General features: G+C 38.5%; 1 protein-coding gene across 2 annotated transcripts in view; it reads left to right on the top strand.

The window, feature by feature from the left end:
* Positions 1-6077: 6077 nt before the first annotated feature.
* The window catches only part of LOC131682266 (aquaporin AQPAe.a), a 55769-nt gene continuing 37644 nt past the window's right edge, over positions 6078-24202 (top strand). The window contains exon 1 of one of the 2 annotated variants that reach the window (XM_058963624.1): positions 6078-6678. The gene's annotated coding sequence lies outside the window, so the exon portion shown is untranslated. The remainder of the gene's footprint in view (positions 6679-24202) is intronic. The other variant, XM_058963625.1, reaches the window with a different exon arrangement.

Here is a 24202-nt window from a genome sequence, read left to right on the forward strand (position 1 = left end):
TTTTAGCGCGAACTAGTCTTTTGAAAACACACATAATTTCATGAATACGAGGTTTTATCCATAATTTCAGGAACTTGGTCCCGATTTTTGTAAATCGTTCGGTTTATGAAATCGTGATTTTTTGTTCATGAATCTATGAACGGATTTTTTCCGTGATGCTGTCGTCCATATCGTTACACACACTGTTTGACAATAGACATCATCGTTTCCACCTATTCAGTTGGAGTCGCTTTGGTAACGCAAAAATGAAATACAATTTCTGAAATTACATCCAATGGAACATTAAAGCACCACCCGGGCCCCGTGGTGGTGGAGGAACGCTACGTGGGAAGCTGAGCTGCAAGCAACCGGGCGGGTCATAGGTGGTGGATAATGCTTAATCGCGATAGCAACTAGTTGTGATTCGCGACCCGAACCAGCAGCGGGGGCTGACTGCGGGTGTGGTAGGACGAGGTAGTGGGCCCTATACGTCCTAGGCCTAAATACCACATGCCCTAAAGCAGCCCTGACAAGGCGAGTCAGCGCCGCCTTTAAATAAGCGCTTAGCCCAAATCCCTCTCCTCCCGTTATCCTTCCTTCCTTCCTTCCTTCTGCGGCTGTTCGCCCATCTAAATATGGAAGCTGTTCTTCAATGTCAGCTTCTTTCACCGAACAGCCTAGATAAGCCGTGTAGTGTCGGTAGTGGTTGTTTCAACCGGCTAAGAATAACACTACGGACTACCTGTTTCAGTGGTAAAAATCTACCAAACAGGGAACCCCAATTCCATAGTGTCATGCGACCCGTGCTATGGGTAAAATTGTTGAGGGGGTTTAAAACATTCTCAATGGCGAACGGAGCCTGGGAAAAGTCGGGCGAACTCCCCAGTATGCTGCATTACGCAGCGGAACGTTCACTCTACACACCGATTTTTTTCACCGATGATCCACTTAATTTTGCCGAATTTTTGTTGGCTGGGGGTTTGCAGAGACTCTCGGCTGATGGTACTTCGGTGAAGTTTTGTTGAGTTTCGATTATCAAATTTCGATGTGTACAGATGAACCTGCCCAGAGGCCGTGTGGTATCCGGCCTAGAATTGAGCCACTGGAGTCCTGCTGCCATGTCGTAGGAGGCGACTGAAAGTAGGAGACCCTAAGTCAAGGTGTAGTTCCGTGCCGAGGACTTAATGATTGGAGGGTCTAAAATATGCCAGTCGCGCACGGAGCATTTTGGGTTTTGCCCTTGCTGTGTTATGCGAATCTCTGACACAGTGGACCATTATTTTCTTCGCAAATCGTGGGAATCAAATGATCATGTCCCATTTAAACCTGATATGGCTCGCTAAATGCGTTAACATCCCAACTCGCTTGGTGTCCTCTAGTTGTTGTGCAATTTGTGTTGGAGATGAAATGTACAGTTCTCTAATCAAAAATGGTTAGAATAGCACAAGTCAATCTCCAACATAAACGTACAGCAACTATGAATTTATCTCGACTCATGCAGGAAGGTAAAGCTTCCATAGCATTGGTTCAAGAACCGTATTTCCATAAAGGAAACTTCTATTTTGGAAAGTTACTTAACACTGCCTTCATTGCTTACAACAAGACAGGCATGACTAACCCACGTGAAATGCCTCGTGCTTGCATTCTTGCAAATAAGGCTATTGACGCGTGTCTCATATCGGAGCTCACAACTCGCGATATCTGTGTTGTCACAGTTACATTGACTGTCGAAAACGTAGACAAAAAATATATATATTGTTCAGCATACCTACCGCATAACGAATCATCTCCTTCTGATGATTTCAAAAGCATTGTATCATATTGTAGCAGAAATGGGCTTCCGCTCATTATCGGCAGTGATGCGAATGCTCATCACATCATTTGGGGCAGCTCAGACATCAATCTGAGAGGCTCTGAACTGATGGAGTACATAAGTAGTACAAATCTCCATATTCTGAATGTGGGAAACCGACCAACTTTTGCGAGGTCTGGGAGGGAGGAGGTGTTAGACATAACACTTTGCTCTGATAGAATTTTGCATGAACTGGGAAATTGGCAGGTTCCAAATGAAACTGAACCGTCTCTATCCGATCATAAATATATATTTTTCGAGCATTTTGATGTCACCTTCAATGTGGTGACCTATCGTAATCCTAAATCTACAAACTGGGACCTCTTTTTGGAAAACTTGGCGACTAAATTTCATGGATATTTTCCAACAATTAGTCAACTAGACGACTTAGATGACGTCGTGGATACGACAAACTCATTCATATTAGCATCCTACGAAGAAGCTTGTCCACTTCGTACTGTTAAATCGACTAGGGGAACCCCTTGGTGGAGGGCTGAGCTTGAAAGAATGAAGAAAGTTATGAGAAGAGCTTGGAATCGGCGTCAGCGTGATGACTCCAGGGCTTTCAGGTCAGCTCGTAGTGCATATAAGAAATGTCTTAGATCTGCAGAACGGGCTGGCTGGCAAAGCCTATGCACTAATGTCTCTAGTCTGAACGAGGCTAGCAGATTAAATAAAATTCTCTCCAAATCGAATGATTTTCAGATGAACTCCTTGAAAACCAGAGATGGTGTTTATGTGACGGACGAAAAAGATGTTCTTAATTGTCTCTTCGACACACACTTTCCAGGCTGTATCGATCCGGAGTTGATCAACGTTCACAGATCTCATTCTGGTGATTCGGACTCGTGGGCGTTAGCACGCACATTGGTTTCCACTGAATCGGTCAAGTGGGCAGTTGACAGCTTTGCTCCATACAAATCACCCGGAAAAGATGGGATACTTCCCGTGCTACTGCAAAAGGGATTTGATATTCTTAAACATGTCTTGAAAAAGATTTTGCTTTCCAGTCTTGCTACCGGGTATATCCCGAAAGCATGGCGAGAAATAACTGTTAGATTTATTCCCAAAGGGGGGCGCTCAAGCTATGAAGAAGCCAAGAGTTTTAGGCCAATCAGCTTAAGTTCTTTTCTTCTGAAAGCTTTGGAACGGATAATCGATCATCACATCAGGAACGTTAGTTTAGTTGAATATCCACTGCACAAAATGCAACATGCATATCAGTGTGGGAAATCCACGATCACTCTGCTTCACGATGTTGTTTACAACATTGAGAAAGCCTTCTCGCTCAAGCAATCTAGCTTGGGTGTATTCCTAGATATTGAGGGTGCTTTTGACAATGTGTCCTTCCAGTCTATTCTGGAAGCGACGCGCGGTCATGGGATACCTGCATGTATCTCAGGTTGGATAAACGCAATGCTTAGTAACCGCATGCTTTGCTCGTCACTGCGACAGGCTGAGATACGGAAGTTGAGTATTTGCGGTTGTCCTCAGGGCGGCGTTCTGTCACCTTTGTTATGGAACTTAGTAGCTGACGGCTTGTTGAAGAAACTCAATGAGCTTGGATTTCCAACCTACGGGTTTGCTGACGATTACCAAATACTAATTACTGGATTTTGCATCGGAACAATCTTTGACTTGATGCAACAGGCATTAAGAGCTGTCGAACAGTGGTGTCGACAAGTTAAACTATCAGTTAACCCAAGCAAAACTTCAATGGTTCTTTTCACGAAGAAGCGAATAACAACCGGGGTTCGTCCCTTGCAGTTCTTTGATTCTGAGCTACTGTGTGCGGATCAAGTCAAATACGTTGGAGTCATATTGGATTCCAAACTGAATTGGTCTGCTCACATTGAGTTCAGAGTCAAGAAAGCGTGCATGGCCTTCGGGCAGTGCAGACGAACTTTTGGAAAGACCTGGGGTCTCAAACCTAAATACATCTATTGGATTTACACGACAATTGTACGTCCAATACTGTCATACGGATGCCTTGTGTGGTGGCAGAGGGGAGAGGTGGTGACAGTCCAGTCAAAGCTAAACCATCTGCAAAGAATGGCGCTCATGGCGTTGACTGGTGCTTTCACCACGACTCCGACTGCTGCTCTTGAGGCACTTCTAAATATCAAACCATTACACATACACTTAAAACAAGAAGCACTATCATGTGCATACAGACTGCAGGTTACTGGGCTTTGGAACAGTAATCATGTTGATCTTGCTACCAGTCATATACGATTGTGGTCACAAATGGTTACATGGGGTGAAGATATTCTTGCTCCCAGCGATATTACACTCACTTGTAGTTTTCCTTACAGGACATTCCATGTGAAGATTCCCTCTCGAGAGGAGTGGTTGTCTGGCTTTATGGAAAGACAACAACAAACGCAAGTAGTCTGTTACACTGACGGTTCTCTGATGGAGGGACGTGCTGGTGCTGGTGTCTACTGTCGTGAAATGAGATTGGAACAATCTCACTCACTAGGTAGATATTGTACTGTATTCCAAGCAGAAATCTTTGCGATTATGTGCGGGGTGCAATCGGCCCTTCAACTGAGTTTGTCCGGCAGAGTTATAAACTTCTGCTCCGATAGTCAGGCTGCAATCAAGGCCCTTAGCTCAGACAAATCCCGGTCCAAGCTAGTGATCGCGTGCCGAACCCAAATCGAAGAACTAAGCATTGTCAACACTATCTACCTTGTCTGGGTGCCCGGACATTGCGGTATTACTGGAAATGAATGGGCTGACGAATTGGCCAGGGCAGGTTCAGCGATTGACTTCGTTGGTCCTGAGCCCGCCCTGCCAATTTCGACAAGTTGGATAAGGGAAAAAATACGGTCCTGGGCTTTGTCCGAGCACCGCAATTATTGGAGAAATCTACAAACGTGTCGCCAAACAAAGGCGTTTCTAGAACAACCATGCCCAGTGGTTTCGAAAAATCTCTTACATTTTTCGAAGCTCCACTGCGGCATGCTGACCAGGGCTTTAACCGGCCACTGCAAACTCAATTATCACATGGCAACTATTCAGCGCGCTGAGTCTTTTTCATGTGATCTTTGTGAATCCGACTACGGAACCTCATATCATCTGATATGCAACTGTCCAGCGGTAGCGCAATTGCGATTTCGAGTCTTCAGCCGTCCTTATATAGACGAAACCATGTTTGGTCGACTGAAACTCAGAGACATACTAAAGTTTCTTATCCAATGTGGTAAAGAGCTTTAGGATTATTCGCAGGCAAGTTGAACTACTTGTGAGTTTAACTTACCTGTTGTTTATTTTTGTTTTGTGCTGTTATTTTTCCCACCCTTCCAATTCTACTTCCCCACTCCTCCTTGTCCTTTCCTTCCACTCAGGAAATGATGAAAACACACGGCAAGGCACAAATCCCCGACTATGTACGGGGAACGTGCCATTTGAGCCAATATATTCTGATTCCTGAAGTACTTATATAAGCAGTTGTTAATTTTGGCTTGCCTTATTCGATTAGCCTAGGATTTTTATTTTTTTAAATGTTCAAGGTTTTATCATCGGTTACGATAGAACCATTCCATGTCACCCTCCTGGTATCGAGCGACAGATGGGTTGCACTACGAAGGAAATAAAGTACATTCTACTACAACTTCACCACAACATATCTTAATACTGGTCGCAGCGACTCGTCTCCTATACTCCCTAGTCTTAGCGATTCATCTTTTATGGTGTAATATGATGGATCACGAAATATCATATACACATATATAACATATCGGGGTTATAATGGATTAATTTACACTTATCACCGTGTGGAAACCTTCCAAATGAAAACAGATTTAAATAGGAGATCATGAAAATATTGTAGGTGTGAATTTCTAATCTACCCGCCCAGACAGGTGGGGGACTGTTTTATATCACAATTTGTTATGATTTTACTATATCACACACCTGGCATAATAGATAATGAGGGCTCAACTGATATGACCAACATCGCTTGAAGAAAGTTACTGTTATGCTTGCTCTTCGGAGTTGCCTTCCATCAACTATGCGTCTCCACCATCAGAATAAACTGTATACGTTCTAAACACATCTAATGGGATTCAAAAACCACCAGAAATATGAAAACTCTCTCAAAAAATCCACAAGCTAACTCTATTGAGCGGCCCAACTTGCGCGCGCTTTTCAGTTTTTTAGCATCAACGGTGCCGGTGTGTGAGCAAATCGCTTAGCCGGCGCGAAGCTACGCTCGCAATACTCAGCACGACTGTGTACCAGTGAAGACCTGCAACACTCGCTGGTCCAACTGTTTGCCGGGGTCCGCTCGTATAAAAGCGTTAATTGAACGTTCTAGCGCGGATAGTGCGAGTTTGTTTTTTGTCCGACACTGACAACGAGGCTCCAAACGTTGACGAACCGTTCATCCGTCCATCCGCGCGAGTCACCTACGTATATTTGAGAGAATAGTATAACGATAATAATTACGGGAAGTCACGAAAAAAAGTGAGTGAAGGGGGGATCCATCCAAGGACAGAAACATTTGACCGTTGGTTATCGCTATTATGCACCTAGTTAGGTGATGTTCTACAATTAGAAAAAGAAAGAAAAAACTGCGGAATTTTTCTGAGGCGCAGTGCGTTATCAGCGAGAAACTGAAGTGCTGGTAAATTTATTAGGCAGGAGAACAATTGTCAACCGAATCGGTGTGCGGGAGGAGGTGCCTTCTGAAGGCTGATAAGAGCAAAAGTAGATCATTGTTGCGAAACATTTGTTCAGCTAATTGGTGTTCAGAGTTCGGATCGTGTAAGTGGAGTGTGAAATTGTGTTACCAAACGAAAAGTTCTCCAAGAAACAGCATACAGAATCGTGTAACTAAGGTGAGTGGATGGTCTACGTGAATATTTTTCATGCAAAATATCGAGAGATGTGTTACAGATAAGTTCAGTGATTTGGAAAATTTAAACCTAATTGTTTGCTATCGTCGCCAAACATAGTGCAAAAAGTAATAGGCATGATGCACCTTAATAAAAGTATTCTTGTGACGTTCATTAGGTATAATAAATTGTACCTCCAACTTTCTCTTCGGAATGTGATAGTACAATTGCCTTCGGTATAAAATTGAAAATATGAAATTTAAGTTTTTTACACATCTATACAATTTTGAGCGACGTGGATATCTTTGATAATAACTGTAGCTAATCTAACTGAAAACACAAAACTTTTGTTGACTACTAAGTCAACAGTTTTACCTGAAAGTGCTCGGGTAAAATTGTCAATAAATCACATAACCGCAAATAATTTCCCATTATAAGTTGCCAATATCTGATGTTTGAATATTCAACACTCTATTTGCGTCTATAGTAGGTCGGTATGACAATGGATAATATATGGAACATGCATGTTGCTGTTCTATGTTCTTTGCAAACTGTTCTGATGTTCATATTCTCTTCCCATATATATTTCATATTACAACAATACTATACTGATAAAAATGTGTTATGACCAATTTTAAACTAAGAGGAGTTTAAAACAGTACTCTTGCATAGGTATTTCAAAAGAGCAATGGAAACGATAATACCTAATTAGCACGCGAATATTCATAGCCACATACGAGTGAGCTATTGAACATGTAATCAGAGATAAAGGACTATCCCTTCAATTCGATTTATCACTAGCACATCGCAGTAGGGCATTAACCTTAGTTCAGGGCCGGCGAATAATGTGGGTAGTATAGGTAACATCACCCACTCGAAAAACCGAGTGGGTAATTACTTACTCGAGATTTTGGTCGAATTAATTTGAAATCTGCACACATGTGTCACGGGTACACAATACGTGCGTTTGAATTCCTCGATGTACCACGATCCCATCTGTACAAACACACCACAAGTGATTTTGTGTGAATGTAATGCAAGCGTATGTACTGCGAAAATGCGTCAAATCCCCAGTAATAAACCACTATTTTTATGCTCCTTACTACCCACTCGGGCTAAAAGACCGGCTCTGGCTTAGTTTAATTCAATCGCTATTGTCACCATAACCCTTTGTAACTGCTAGTCTGCTATCTCCATTCAACGTAACGGTCAAATGGTCACTTCCCTCAAGCACGAATATTTAACATTTTCTACGCCATTTTATGTATCAAATGTATCGAATGCACAAGTTTAAATACAGCCCATCCATTATATGACGAAAAATTATCGAAATAGAGTGACAACGAGCCAGTTTGCACCATAAGGGACTATTCATAAATTACGTAACGCGAAAATTGCCAAAAATCGACTCCCCCTCTCCCCATGTAACAAATTGTGACAAATTTCTTTATCTCCCCTCCCCTATTACGTAACAAATTCTTCGAATTTTTTTTGTTCAGTAAAAACATGTTACGTAATGATCTAGCTTACTCCCCCTCCCCCATATGTCACAACTTCTCGAACCCCCTCCCCCGTTACGTAATTTATGAATGGTCCCTAATAGACGATTACCGTAAAACGGGGTATCTTTAATCACCGGGGTAAGTTTGATCAAATGACACTTTTTTCAATAACGTACGATAATATGATTCCCTCGAACAAAATCAATGAAACAAAAAATAAACCGTATCCTAAACATGTTCAGCATCTATCGGCAACGGTTATTTCGTCATTTAATGTACCTTTTATAAACACAAATTCAAATTGAAAATGATACAACTCTCATGCATCGTTTCAATCTGTTCAAACAATCCCTTGCATATTAATGAAATCAATCAACTTCAATTGAACTGATCACTTTTTTAGAAACCGTAAATATTTTTGTCTAATAATTCATTTAAAAAATCCGATATTTTTGTTGTTAATTATTTAATTTCGACTATTTTCCTAAAAAAGTTCGATAAAGGTCAGCTGTTTCCTTCTAGACAATTTTGTTCTCGCTCGAGACGCCACAATATCGTGCCATGAAATTGCCTGCAGACATGCAATTTACACAACATTTCAAGCGTTATCTCTCATTTCGATACACATATTTGGCTGATCAAAGTTACCCCGAGAACAAAACATCAAAATTTGCAACAAAGTAATTTTTATAGTAAAACTAAATAAAATACCTAACAATTCGGACACTTTCAATCTATGGAAACCAGTACTTGTTTTAAAAATACAAACAGTTACATCTACTTGAGTTGAAGATAGTTATCGGAAAAACTGGTGAAAAAATGATCAATGTTCCCCCATTTTAAGGTTCCCTACATTTTTCAATTGCTACCAAGCTTCTTAGCCTTTTTACTACAATGCTTGCAAATAGTATGCATCTGTCGATACAGTGAAGTAATAGTAAAAGGGGGATTGAGCAATCAAACATTCCACTAGAAGCTTAAAAAATTTTAAAATGCCTTTTATCTGTCATTAGGGTTTCATGCCTCTTGTAGAAGAGTCTTACTAAACGAAGGTTTGCTAAAGCGACAATATTATCAACACTGTGCAGTATCTACCAAGCGAATGGTATTGGTCTAATTCACGACATTGGTATTGGTCTATTCACGACAGTAGAAATCAGCACTTGATTGACCCTCTAGCAATGAACCGTCAATCTTACAAAGTACGTAATTCTCAAGCACTCTATACAGATGTTCCTCGCGAGGTGAAATTCTCACATTGAAGTTTTTAAAGGATAACTAGACATGAGTGTAAGGTCACTGAGAGCCAGTATATACTCATTCCAAGATCAGTCTGCTTCTTCATCTCGTACAGAAAAGCGCACCACTTGCGAACAGTATACAAACAAAAAATACAACCCACGCCGCGTCGCTCTAACGTGTACGTGTGTCATATAGACACAGCAAAGTTCCGTTACCCCTAATTACGAGTGGAATGAGTGAACCACAAAATAAATTTAGCCCATTACGGGAGAATACGTCTTAGACCCACAGTGCGCCAGGTGGAACAGTTGATTAAGGTAAAAATGGAACTCATTTTTACAGAAATTTCATACATGCAGCTACATCATACGAGACAAGTAATACTAATAACGTTCAACTCCTTATCCGTGGCGTAAAGCTTCGCAGCGAAGAACAACAAGCAACACGACGTCGAATGTGAAAACGATTACAATACAAGATTCATGTCAAAGTATGAAGAAGTGGTATCCATCTCCAACGACACTTGGAGGAACTTTTTCCCTGGCATTCTCAACGGTGTTCGGGTGGTGCGAATGTGGCTGAACCAAACTATCTCGTCTTACGTGACATTCGAGGGCGGATCAACTACAACAGATGTTAACTACATAGAAAGAATCCTATACACATACCATAGACAGACGTCTACATGCCAGTTCTGTAACCGGACTGTATACTACTGTAAAGCATGCACGAAAACAACTAAGGAAAATTCTTCTACTACAACCAACACCACCAAACAGCCTTCGACATCTACTGATACACTACAGATAGCCAGCAAAAAATGCCGGACAAACATGTAACGGTGAAAATTTAAAATCGAATTAGTTTTTTTAATGCCAAATGTCTTTAAAATACATGAAATTTTAGACAAAGATTGACTTTTTTGGACATTGGGGCATTTTTGCTTTTGTCATATAGAAAGATTATGCAATCACTCTAAACATGGCCAACTTAATCCAAACCTATTTTTTTTACTAAGGTAGGTTTTCTATATTTTAAAAGGGGCGTAGCTAGGGGTATGCGGTGAGAGGTTGACCCCCCCCCCCATTACACATTACCCTTTCCAACCCCCGCCGCCCCCGTCAAGTTCCCCCAACCAAGCCTTCCACAGATCCCCCTCAAACGACCATCCACCCTCTTCAGACCCACCCCTCTCTCACACCAATCACCTTCACCCAGTGTCAGGATAGGTAGGGTGGTTCGGTTGTGGGTTATTCACACCCGCATGATAAAATAAGTTAACCGAAAGACAACATCGACTGTTATAGAATTTTTTTTTTGATCGGAATTTCGGTTTTGGAGTTACGGGTTGAAAAGTGATATATAAAGGAGTACCACCATGATGACCAAATGATGCAATACGTATTGAAATATATGCAACATTACTTGAATTTGCGGGTCTAGATCATTAATGACCAATCGAAGTACCTTTGACCACATTGGACGCATATGACGGTTCTTGGTGCCCCGGGGAACTTACCGAATTCCTAAGTTAATGTTCCAAATATTTCTCAGCGGATTCTCGACCGACTTTTACAAGCTTGAATGCTATGACACATTACTTCGATTTGCAGATCTAGATCACTGATGGTCAATCAAAGACTCTTTGAAGTTATTGTCCACTATCGTCAATTCCGGAAGTCCCGGGCTTCGGGCATATTCCTGAATTAGTCATATCGGTTATTCGCTGAAGACTGAACCGATTTTCACAAACCAAGCATCAAGTGGAAGGTATAAAATGCGATTTGCTGCACCTTCGATTAACCTTCCTCTTGATGAGGGTGGTCAAAAAAATCTGTGATTAAATGAACCGCTCGAGAAACACCAAAGAGCCATTTCAACTCATTTAGTCTCAAATAAAACGCACAATATCCCCATCAGCGAATACTGGACTTCATACCGCTCGACTTTCGGTTCCGAAGTTACGATTTGATCTGTGCAGTCACATATAAAATCTAAATTTAAACCGGTATCGCCATCGTACATAAAATGTAAGAATTTTATGACAATGGGAGTCAAATGAATTACATTTGCAGGTCTATGTAACTGATGATCAATCTATGCCTATTTGGGCACATTGACAACCATCCACAGTTCCGAAAGCCCCCGAGGTCTTTTTCCCAATACTACTACAACACTCATTCGGAACATTGGCTTCGTGTTTTGACACGTTGTGCAACCGATTTTATATGTAGAGTACCATTGCAGGTGCTATGGTACTATTCCACTGTAAATGTTCAGTGGTGCGAGTAGCACCTGACCAAACCTATTTGGATTGGTTTAAACCTATTAAACCACATTAAAAAGGATTCGCAATTAAATTGTAAATATCCAGCAATGGAATCATAATTAAGATATTGTCCGTGCTTTTCCAAAGGAGACGCTACGATTATTTTTCCTCGCAGCAATATTTGTAGCCCCTATCGGCGCAAGAGTAGTCGCAATGTATTTCTTATGACAGTTTAATAAAAGGCGTGTGCAATTTTGTATAAAAACCTTATTGTAAAGTAAACATACGAAAACCTGAAACTTTATGAGCACAGTTTTCAGTCAGTTTTATTGACAAATTCAGTTAAAGTTAATAATTAGCACATATTAAATTTGGGCAATACATGTTTTTCGTCATTTTTCAGCATTTATTATTAAATGCGCCAATTCAACGTACAATAAATGAGAAAGGAATTATTGCACCACAAGTTTGTTTTAAATAGGTTTTTATTCTTGTCAGTGAAAGTCAAATGAGAAAGGCTAAAGAATTATAATTGTATTGTTAAAAAGCAATAAATAAAAAAATATCGCTTCAAATCAACAACAAAAATCTTCGAACATGTAGTCGTTTTGGAGATATTAACAGTAACATAATAGACAAAACATAAAGAACCATTACATATTTTTTTTAAATTCGTTTATTTTGCACGGCTCAAGGCGTTAGCTTCACGGAGCCGTGGGTCTTTTATATATTTACATGATGTAACAAAATAAAAATAAAAAACAATTAATACTACCCTACGAGTCTATCCGATCCCGTGCGCGCGACTTGCCATTGCGCGCGGAGATTCGTTTTCGTGTCGGTGAAATATTTGTATCCACGTCAACTGTATCATGGGGGTCAATCATATCTCTGTCGTCGTCGCACATGTCCGGGTCAACAGCGGGGTTACTGCCTTGATGTTCGCGATCAGGTGTTGTTCCTATCTTTTACCCTTTCCGGGTCACGAGCGTGAACCCTTCGTCATTGCTAGTAGCTCCCTCATTGATGGTATTAGCTGTTGAGTTTGTGGTACTTGACGCGGCTTTTGCAGATGTCATTATTGCTTGAACAACAGCCACAAATTTGGCAACCGTTTGTGGCTCAGGGAATGATATTGGAGAATGAGTGTTAGCATTTCTTTCTGTAGATGAGCTTTTCTTAGCGGTTTCTGGGCAAGGTTGTCCATAATGTGCCGTTTGTTCACAGAACTGGTACGTGTTAGTTTGTCCTTGGTATGTACATAGAGTTCGCTGTATAATGGTATCACCCCCTTCTGTTTTGTACTGCAGGGTAAAGTAGGAGGGAATGGGTTGGTCTACCCGCATTCTCACCACAAAAACACCATTTGCAATACCTGGAAAGTAGTTCCTCCACGTGTCTTCCGTAATGGATTCCACTTCTCCGAAATACGACATGAATCTTTTAATGGCCACTTTGCAAGTACGTGGTGCCAAATCATGTAATTTGACTTCCACGTTTCCGTTATCCATATACACAGGGATTTTTTTTTATTTCGATTATAGAGGTTTTAACCTTAAGGTCATTCGCCTCTTCGGGTTAGAAAAATCTCTTATGAAAAATTTCTGACCCTATGTGCGGGGTCGGGACACGAACCCAGGTGCGCTGCGTACAAGGCAATCGATTTACCAATACGCTACGACCACCCCTACACAGGGATCTTGATTTTAGCAGTATCACAATCAAGCACGTATTTCAAGTTGTTTTGCGAAATGAATCTTTTCGCCTGGGCGAATTTGTTGAACGATATCAGCACCGCGTGTCTGACGTGCTCCAACTGGTTGTAGCAGACTTCCGACAACCGAAGCTGCATTTTCACCTTCAGCAATTGTTCTACAGCACCAATACTTGGTCTTATGCGGAAAGACCGGAAGTCAATGACCACCGTGTTAGCCCGAAGAATCACATTTTGTTGATGAGGCTCAGTCATCTTGATAGATCACCACACTAGAATGATAGTAACGGTTCCCTTTGTTCTCAAGACAATGCACACAAGAAAAAAAGCAATTGTTTGCGCTGGCTTGGGTAGCAGCAGAGAGCACACTGGTATTGTGACTGATGCCTCCTCTCAACCACCAAGAGAATAGACTGAACCATCACATATAGTATTCATGAATATGAAATACTAAATTACACCACTAGCTAGGTGGACTAAATAATGTTTTTGAATATTTTTTTCAATAAACCTAAAATACGAATTCCTTTCCCCTAACTCAAATTTAATACACTCGAAGAATCGGATTTGAACGCACCTTCTGTAGCCGAAATGATCTTTCGATGATTGAAATTCGTTCGTTTTATTTTTAATGTAAACAACATAAAAAAAGAAAATGTATCACTTATATTTCATTCAAAATCATAAGATGGGGCAACCGGGCAGGATTCAGTCGAAACCACTTTATTACTCGCACAATCCCAAACGTCCGAAATAATCACTTCGCGCGTGCTCTTATATCGTTCGGTATTTTCACAATGTGAATGCCGCACGAATCAGCTTACGTTTCTTGCATAAGGTAAAAATGTAATAATATACCCCACTCCATAAGAAAACCGGCTATATTCAAACGTTAAATACTATTAGCTCCACTTCTACCCTTTTATTAGTTAGAAATTTTCAAATGATCTTTCTCACTTTTGAAATAGTTCATAGAATAATTACCATTACACAATCGAAGATGTTTAAATTATAGTTTCTCTCTTCATTCGGTGCAAAAACTTTCAATTATGTATAGTATAGTATCTAATTTATTAGTATTCAATATGGTGCTGAAGTACACCTTATCTCGATCAGAAAGCAATAGAAAAATTACAACAGAAGAGAATTTTTGTTAAAAACTGGTCTCGTTAGTAACAGATAACATATAATTATAACAAGTAACAGGGCGAGTTATAGTTTTGAAAATTTTCTGTTATGTGTTTCTGATCGGGAGCCCATGCTCCACAACAAACGGATTACTTACCCCATTCAAATATTTCATTGAAACTTAGTTAGCTCACAATATTTATACATATTCTTACTCGTTCTTCTTGATTGCATAGAAACACTTTTAAAGTAGTACTGCAAAATTACAACAAAACGTCAATGTTGAGGCTTTTGTGTTTATTGTTTTTTGCAGCACAACTGTCAAACTTTCTAAATACGATGGGTCCATGTAATGTTGGTGTCAACAGTCAATTTTACGCTTCAAATGAATCTGTGTTCCTCTAAATAGTATTAATACTAATCAAATATCGTTAAGAAATAATAGAACAGAAACAGATTATCCAAATTAAATTCCAGACTATGAATATTTGGTGCTGGTCTTTGAAATATTCAGATTTTCTAGGATTGGTATTGTATGGATTCGAACAGCTGATTTGATCTGAATAGCCTAGAACATACTGTTTGTAGATATTCTATGAACAACAGCTTTCAGAATGCAGCCTATATTATTATACTGTGCGCATTGGAATTAAAATTATTAGTAATTGCCTATATTACTATTATCTTTGGCGTACCTCAGTACTTGCACATAGTAAAGCAATCAAAACAAAAGTTCGGGTGCGATGAACTAAACGGAAATTTGGATAATATAATGTCACTATATCTTCATAATACTCCCTACATACATCTATATAAACTTTTTTTTTAACACCGACACCGACGACCTTCAAACGTGATCTCAGAAGATTAACAATCAAAACAAAACATGAAGTGGGAAGAATCCAAAGAAGCAGCACAACTGTTGCATGATCACTGGGCGGTGACTATTTTTGTCACGGTCGAAGTGCTCAGTGCCGCTCCTCACATTTTCCGTTTCTTCATTCTATTCGCATCAACAAAAATCTTGTTGATGTTGACCATTGCATTGGATCTTTCGCAAACAAGGTTCCGAAAAAAAACAAAAAGTTCTCATTCGATCAACCTTATCAAAAGTCACAAAATAGAATAATGTTTTTTTTAAGAAGCAAGAATTTGATAATTACGCAAAAGCTAATTAAAAAGCAGGCTAATTTGAATTAGCATCTCAAATGCTAATTTGTAGGACATTAATGTAGCATGCAACGAAACCCGGTATAATCAATTGTTGATAGCACTTTGGTAGGCACCGTCAGCAAAGTGCTAACAAAACAGTAAACGATCTAGAATGCTGGGCACTGGTAAACAAATTCCTACCATTCCACAATCTAATCGAAACTGATTCAGCTAGTGCCAAATCATTATTCAGCACTACTGGAAAAAAATGATGACCTCAGCACGAAATGTATCAGAGTTAATACTGCTAATGCTGCTGTGGTTCATCTGTAACTTAAAGCGAGAAGCAGTTCCCGCCTTTTGGAAAGACCCATTCATGACAAGTCGCTTCTCGAGGCGTCGTTCCATTCCTATGACAACCAATCTCATAAGGAAATGCGAAGGGAAAGTGTGTCAACCAGTTGTTTTGCGCTGGGAGTTGCTAAAAACGAACCCATGATAAACAACCAGATGAGTTCTATAAGGTTTATTCGAGCTATAAAAAATCAAGTCGTGATTGAACGAGAAACATAACTTGGCAAATCCAATCAAAGTGATAATGAACAATCACCTATCGTGATCATATAGCTGACCAGCCATGCAATCTCAGTTCATCAGAATGCGGCTACAGTCACCATTACGGTAGCGGTGGCTAATCGTATGCATCCGGCTGGAAAATCACGAGAGATTGTAGGTGTCCGTATACTACAGTCTTTAGCTGAAATGAAACTTATAGACCGTAATTGGTGGAGGTGTGCTAGAACGGTTAGAACAAACGCTTCCCCAGTTTGCTACCGTCGAAACATTTCATTCGCCGGATTCTTTATAGGAAATAACACATAAATTACTTTTCTACGATTTGCTGTCAGGCACGTAGCCAGAGGGGGGGCTAGGGGGCTAAAGCCCCCCCGAAACTTTTCAAAAATAAATTTAAGAAGCAACATGTTTTTCGGTAACTCGTAAAAAAAATTGTATCTTGTTTGGTTTCAACAAATTAATGGGAGAATGGTGAGGAAGATTGCTATTTCGAGCCACCGAAGACATCGGTCACGATATCTACTCAGTATGCCGAGTCTGATAACACACTTCCTTTCATATTGTGTGACTCGTCGGAAGAACAAAAGAAACTGTTACTTTAATTCTTGCTGGGGTGATCCGTCGGATGAGTGAATCGTAGAAGCAAGAAGTGGTGCTCCAGCCAAACGTGGAGGCTATTGACTTCTGGAATTTTTGCATAACCGAATTTCATGATGGGGAATATTTGCTGAAGGTGAAAATAGAGGTTATGCTTACGAACATCGCCTTTAACGAGTTCTACCTTATCAGGCATTCAGTACTTATGTTACTCAACAAATTAGCCTAGGCGAAACCAGTCATTTTGCAACTTGTAATACGTGGTTGATTCTCATATATATGGATGATGAGAAAATCAATGTTCGTCTACAAGATCTGATACCTCTTACTTGAACCGCGGGCGAACGACCAGGAGGTTAAAGCCCCAATAAACAAACTTAACTTCTTTGCACCGTGGCCATTAAAAGATTCCTGCCACATTTGGAAAAAATGTAATTTATTATAAAGGACTCATCTAGGAATTAGACGGGTAGGGTCAGCTAGGATTTCGTCCTAGCTGACCCTGCACGCACAAAACGCAATGCGATAATATCATCATACACGTTACATCTTTGCACATCCATAGTCTCCAATACGATTACCTGAAAAACAAACAATTGCCAAATTTGTGGCTGCTGTTCATATAATATTGACGGCAAAAACTGCGTCTAGTATCTCAAAATTAACAGTCAGCATCATCATTGAGGAAGTCGACACTGGTGGCCCGTAAGGGGACAAAACAAAAATGAAATCAGACATTCGCGAACTGCCATGTCCATAGCAGTTACCACGATAATAATACGGAAGTGTACAAGATAGATATGAACGACCACCAAGACGCGGTTGGTTATGAAAAATATTTCTCAATCAGTAAACAGGTCAATCGCACGAGATCTGTTGGACAACCATTAGCGTTTTATCATTTTCATTGTTTACATCGTGGAAATATATTAAAGACTCAAGGCTTCATTTAGCTAATGCATTGAACCGACTCAAGTAAACGAATTGTATAATAAAAAATTAGAAGTTTCATAGAAAACTGAGTACAAAAACTGTCCCAAAATTAACATTTATCGCTAGTAATGGTATCAAACAAAACTCATTTTATGCTAGATATTGGCCTGAATAAAGAAAGTTAGTTAAATCATACGCAAATTGAATTTCTGTAATAGATTAGAGCAATGTGCGCTTAATATAAACGTCAAGCATCTTCCAAACTGTTTTCTTACATTCTTTAGCTAAAAATAATTGACACGTATTTTTTGGTTTGGCTAAATATTATATTTTTTTCAAGTTATTCGCTTTTGAACTTTTGAAGTCTATAAAATTGAACATTTTTCAATCACTGATAACTCGGAAACGACTCGATATATGGAAAAAAATATTAAATAAAAAAGTTGCGTTTTCAAATAAGCTTACCAAAAAAAAATCACAATTTTTTTGTTATATAACTTATGAAATTTGCAATTACTTGAAACAAATTGAATTTTTTTAAGGCTGGACCAAATTTTTTATTTATTATTTTATTTAAGTATTAAAATCGTGTTAAAAAGATTGTGTAAAAATTTGGCAGTGGAATTCTTTGCGAGATATTACAATTATAAACATAAAACATGGCAATTTTACACTAAACGCCCAGCGAAAGGCCTGTTATAACTGAAATGTCTCGTAACACTTCGAGTTCCATTCTGAATTTTTCACATAATCTTCTTAATATAGTTATGTAATCAAAATAAATTTGATTTCGGGGGACTTTAGAAAATATTTGCTTTTGACATGAGAATACCCCCAAAAAAGTCTTAAATTTGCAGAATGCGAGTCATTCCACGATTTACAACTATAATTTTAGTTCCCTTCAATTTTTTTGCACTCTTTAGCTGAAAATTATAGACACGATTTTTTTACTTTGGCTGAATTTGATTTTTTTTTCAAGTTATGAGTTTTTGAACTTTATAAAGTACTAGCTAATATCCATCGCATGTTGATGCGACTTTCAACGAAATAGGAGGAAACCATAATTTGTTCCGAAGCGCCTTCTTGTAGGCAGATAATCCCCACCAATAGCACACAAACACGCTCCATAACAAATTCCTACTATGCATAAATTTTTACGGCAATTGGTTAAGCCGTTTGGGAGTCCATAAATCACATACATACAAATATCGACTTTTAATAATATAGTGATTTTTTAAAGTTTTATAAGTTTAATAGAATTGGACATTTTTCATTCCCTCATAACTGAGAAACTATTAGATTTCTGGAAAAAAGCATTAAATAATAAAAGCTGCGTTTTCGGAAGATCTCGGCGGATTTTTTTTGTAATATTTGTTTTTGTTAAATAATTTATGTATTATGCAAATATTAGTAACAAATTTTTTTCAGGGTGGAGCCAAAAAAATCTTTTTAGCTTTTTCAAATAATTTATAATTATATCGAGAAGATTGTGTACAAATTTCAGAAAGAAATTCGAAGTATTTTACGAGATATTTCAATTACAATAGGCCTATCACTAGGCGTTTGGTGTAAAATTGCCTTGTTTTAAGTTTATAATTGTATTTTTTTTTTTTTTTTTTTTTATTTCGATTACAGAGGTTTTAACCTTAAGGTCATTCGCCTCTTCGGGTTAGAAAAATCTCTTGTGAAAAATTTCGAACCCTATGTGCGGGGTCGGGACTCGAACCCAGGTGCGCTGCGTATTTATAATTGTAATATCTCGCAAAGTATTTTGATATCCACTCCCAAATTTTTGCACAATTATTTTAACATGATTTTTAATATTTAAAGAAAATAATAAGTAAAAAATTGGTCCAACTTTAAAAAATTCAATTTGTTTCAAACAATTGCAAATTTCATAAGTTATATAACAAAAAGAAATTGCTATTTTTTTCAGTAAGCTCACAACTTTTTTATTTAATATTTTTTTCCATATATCGAATCGTTTCCGAGTTATAAGTGATTGAAAAATGTTCAATGTTATAAACTTCAAAAGTTCAAAAACTAATAACTTGAAAAAAAGATCATATTTAGCCAAAATAAAAAATACGTGTCAATTACTTTAACTAATGAATGCAAGAAAAAAAATGGAAGGAATTCAAATTTTGATTGTAAATCAGACGTGGAATGACCCATATATTTTGATCCTATTGATCACCAAAGATCCTCCTTCCTAACTGGGGTATGCCAAAAAATTATGTTAGCATGATTCATTAGAACTGGTAATAGTTACAGGACGCCAGATCAAGAAAATAGAAGTTGAACCATCTACAATTCGTTTGCTAAATCAGAAGATTTTGTGCAAATTTCGACATTCTCTTCTATCGAACATTTTATGGATATTTTTCTACTCATTTCGATTTAGCGTCATCTACACCTTTTAAACGTGTAGCTTAGAACACCTTGCGTTTTCCAGCACCGTCAAGGATTGTCATATTCGGTTAGCGCATAAATACTGAGAACTCTAGAATATCCATTGTTGCAACGAGAGTAAATTGTAACTTGTAAATAAAAATAAATAATAAAAATCAAATTAAACATCAATAATTCGTTGATGTACTATAGCCTTTCTTGTGACAAAGAACATGGATTGTCTTAGATTTGGCTTTGTTTTCATTAAGAACTTTTCAAAATTTCGTTTAGTTTCTAGTGACAATATGAAGTAATTAGAACTAAAAGCTTTATGCAGGGGCGGGTAAAGCGTAGTTGGTAAATTGATTACCTTTTACGCAGCTCATCACGGTTCGTTCATCAATCCCGCACATGTAGGGTTAGAAATTTTTCTAAAGAAATTTTCTAACCCAAAAAGAGGCGAATAACCATAAGGTTAAAACCTGTATAATCGAAATAAAAAAGCTTTATACAATAATTTTTTAAGCCCCTCCCGAAATAAACTCCTGGCTACGGGCCTGTTTGCTGTGAGTGTGTTTGATGACGAGCTACCTAGTGAATCAGTGGAATAGATTTCCGATGTTTATAATTGAAATTCCGCTCAATTAAGCTGTCGAAGCCCTATTACATTACGTACTCAAGTACTCACCCAAAAGTCCGATGGCATTGTCGTTTTTGATATTACACTACACCCTTGTAATCAGTAATACAGTGATCATTCATACTCGGGTGTAATCAGTTTATCTATTTGGGGTTGTAGTTTTTTCTCCCACCGTTGGGAAAATCTTGATGAAAATGAATCAACATATTCGGGGCATTGGTGGAGTATTACTGATTGATTTGCATGAAGATTTTTTCAACGGTGTGAGAAAAATTGCTTTTTGTCATTTTCTAAGATGGCCACTGTTCTAAGCTTTCTCAGTTGAACCTTATAGAACAAAAAAAATTAACTTGCAGTTATTCCAAACAATTTTGTTTCGATTTCTCTCGAATATTGCGTAATAGAAAACTCTCATTGGATTTAGTTTTAGTAGTTCACGCAAAAAAATAATGAAATTTAAACGTCATGTAAATCAATACGAATGTAAACATACAAAGATTGAATCAAAACTTTGATTGAAAATTGCGTTAAAATCAATGCACTCAATTGGAGCATCAAAAAGCATACAATTTGACACTTTCATTCGTGTAATATTACATGTCTATCATTTTACAGCAATAAGCGTGTAAAAAATACATTGAAGTGCTTTGGTTTTCCGTTTGGAGAAACTGTAATGTTCAATCCACGTATAGAATTATAATAAAATTCGTTGAAGAAAGCACGACAAGTCGTGTGGATTTTTGGTGGAACTTGATTTTACATTTATATTCATGCAAAATATTTTTTTCTGTGTTGGTGGTAGTTGGTGGAATGCTGAAAAATAAAACTTCTTTTATTTTTATGTGGTGTGGTAGTCTAAGGGGGGGGGGGTGTAATGCGGGGTGATCTGAAGGGGGTTTTAAGGCGGTCATGACGGGGAGGATCAGTGGGTAATCCCTATCCGTATATCCCTAACTAGGCCCCTGTTTAAATTCAGCAACCCTTTCTCAGTCGAAAAGAAATTGCCGGGATTTGGTTGAAGATTTTGAGAATTATTGCATTAGGGATTCCGTGAGAAACCGGCCGACCACAAAATATGCCCATCGTCGATTCGAACTAATTTTTGCAGTTTTTTTCCATTCGTTTGACACAGCTCAATGCGTTAGCTTAGAGGAGCCATGGATCTTTTATATATTTACATGATGTAAAAATAAAAATTATAATAAATTTTTTTTTTAGTCTGTAAGATCCCGTGTGCGCAACTTGCTATTGCGAGCGGAGATCTTTTTTCACAACGAGAAGATGTTCCTTCTCTCGCCAACTTCGGGGTTATCCATGTCTCTCTCGTTGTTGTTTACGTCCGTATCATCATCTTGAATACTGCGATGATGCTCACGATCAGATGTTCTTCCTGGTTTCTTGCCCTTGTGGGTCACGAATGTAAACACTCCATACTTGGTGGTAGTTTTTTCAATGGTTGTATTAGTTGTTAAATTTGAAACTTTTGTAGTTGTTACTATTGCCTTAACTGCAGCCACCAATTTGGCAACCGTTTGTGGTTCAGGTAAAGATATTGGAGCCTGTGTGTTGGCATATCTTTCTGAAGATGAGCTTTCCTCGGCGATTTCTGGGCAGGGTTGCCCGTAATGTGCCGATTCTTTACAGAACTGGCATTATTAGTTTGTCCTTGATATGTACAAAGAGTTCGCTGTGTAATGGTATCTCCCCCTTCTGCTTTGTACTGCAGAGTAAGGTAGGAGGAAATGGATTGGTCTACTCGCATTCTCACCACAAAGACACTATTTGAAATACCTGGGAAGTAGTTTCTCCATGTGTCCTCCGTAATAGATTCCACTACTCCGAAATTCGATGTGAATCTTTTAAATGCCACTTTACAAGTAAGCAGATGATCCACATCGCGAATACTTGGTCTTATGCGAAAAGACCTGAAGTCAATGGCCACTGTGTTAGGCCGAATAATCACGTTTTGTTGATGAGGCTCAGTCATCTATCGGCAGAAGGCTGATAGCACCCAGTCGTCGCCTGTCTAAGGACCAAATGTCATCAATAGACTTAGACTCGCGTAGAGGCATGAGATAGGAAACTTGTGAGAATTTAGTTATCCCACCGTTTGAAGACCTTTTTTTAAATTTTTATATATTGTCAACAAAATCCTAAAGAGAAAAGAAACATTTTGAATGTAATTGCATGATGGAGAACTTAACAATAACTTTATACATGTTTTTAAATTTCACACTAATTGACATACAAAACTGTAATTTTATTACAGAATATAATTCTAAGTAAAAAATTTAAAATCAAAATGCATTTAACAAAAATCTTCCAAAATGCGATAGTTGTCGAGATATTTGGAATTTTGCTCCAACAAAAAAAAAATAATTCGTGTAATTATGGCCTTTTAAAAAGTTATTCGCATTACCCCACCATAAAATGTCAACAATCTAATGTTTATCGTTTTAAAGACGTAAACGAAACTTTTTCAGTGTATTTGGATTGTGGAGAAGCATTCAATAAAAAAGTTTTCTTAAAAACAATTTTCGACATTTAAAAAACATATTGCTGTTGAGGGAAAAACACAAATAACTTTTGAAAAGGTCATATTAAAACAAAATAATTGCGGCTAATAATATCGCTGTTCAAAGCAAGCATTCTAACGATGTCTTTAGGATTGTCAGTTAAATGAAGTGAAATGACAAATGCACCCAGTAAGTGCAGCAGAATCATAAGCCGGAATTCTGGCTGGGTATAGTTAGTATCAAACTCCAGTGACACATCCGATTCAAATTAGAACGGAAGGGGAAAGTACGGATACGGAAAATACGGTGATTATGCCTAGTCAGTCCAGCCTCAGTTGGTATCCAGTGACACATTCGATTCTAAGTAGAATCGGTTATGTCATGCCAGCAGCATTGTATTTCAGAAAGGATTGTGAAAGCTGATTGTATACAAGTTAACAAGTTAACCAGATACACGTAGGCAAACATGTTGTCTCGAAATACAATTGGACACCGTCATTAGGCAGATAACCTAACAACACTCCAGTCGCATTTCCCGCGTTTGTTTTTCACACCTCTTTTACAACGTAGCTCCCTGTTTCGTAGATTTTTAAACTAACAAAGAAAAAATAGACTGTTTTCCAATGGTACGTAGCCCCGCGTAAATTAAGACTTGAGTGTCTATACATATATGTTTAACTCTCAAATTGCTTTGAAGGTAGCATTTGGGTTTTCAACCAGCATCAACTGCGCGGGTGTATACAATTTTCCAATTAATTTTACCTCATCTGCTATACATACATATAACGCTAGCCATGTCATTTAACAGTAATGACGGAGAGCACGTATTGAACCGTGTGTCTCGAGTTTAGAATTTGGAATAAGTCT

This window comes from Topomyia yanbarensis, chromosome 2, assembly GCF_030247195.1.
Source record: "Topomyia yanbarensis strain Yona2022 chromosome 2, ASM3024719v1, whole genome shotgun sequence".
NCBI classification, from domain to species: domain Eukaryota; kingdom Metazoa; phylum Arthropoda; class Insecta; order Diptera; family Culicidae; genus Topomyia; species Topomyia yanbarensis.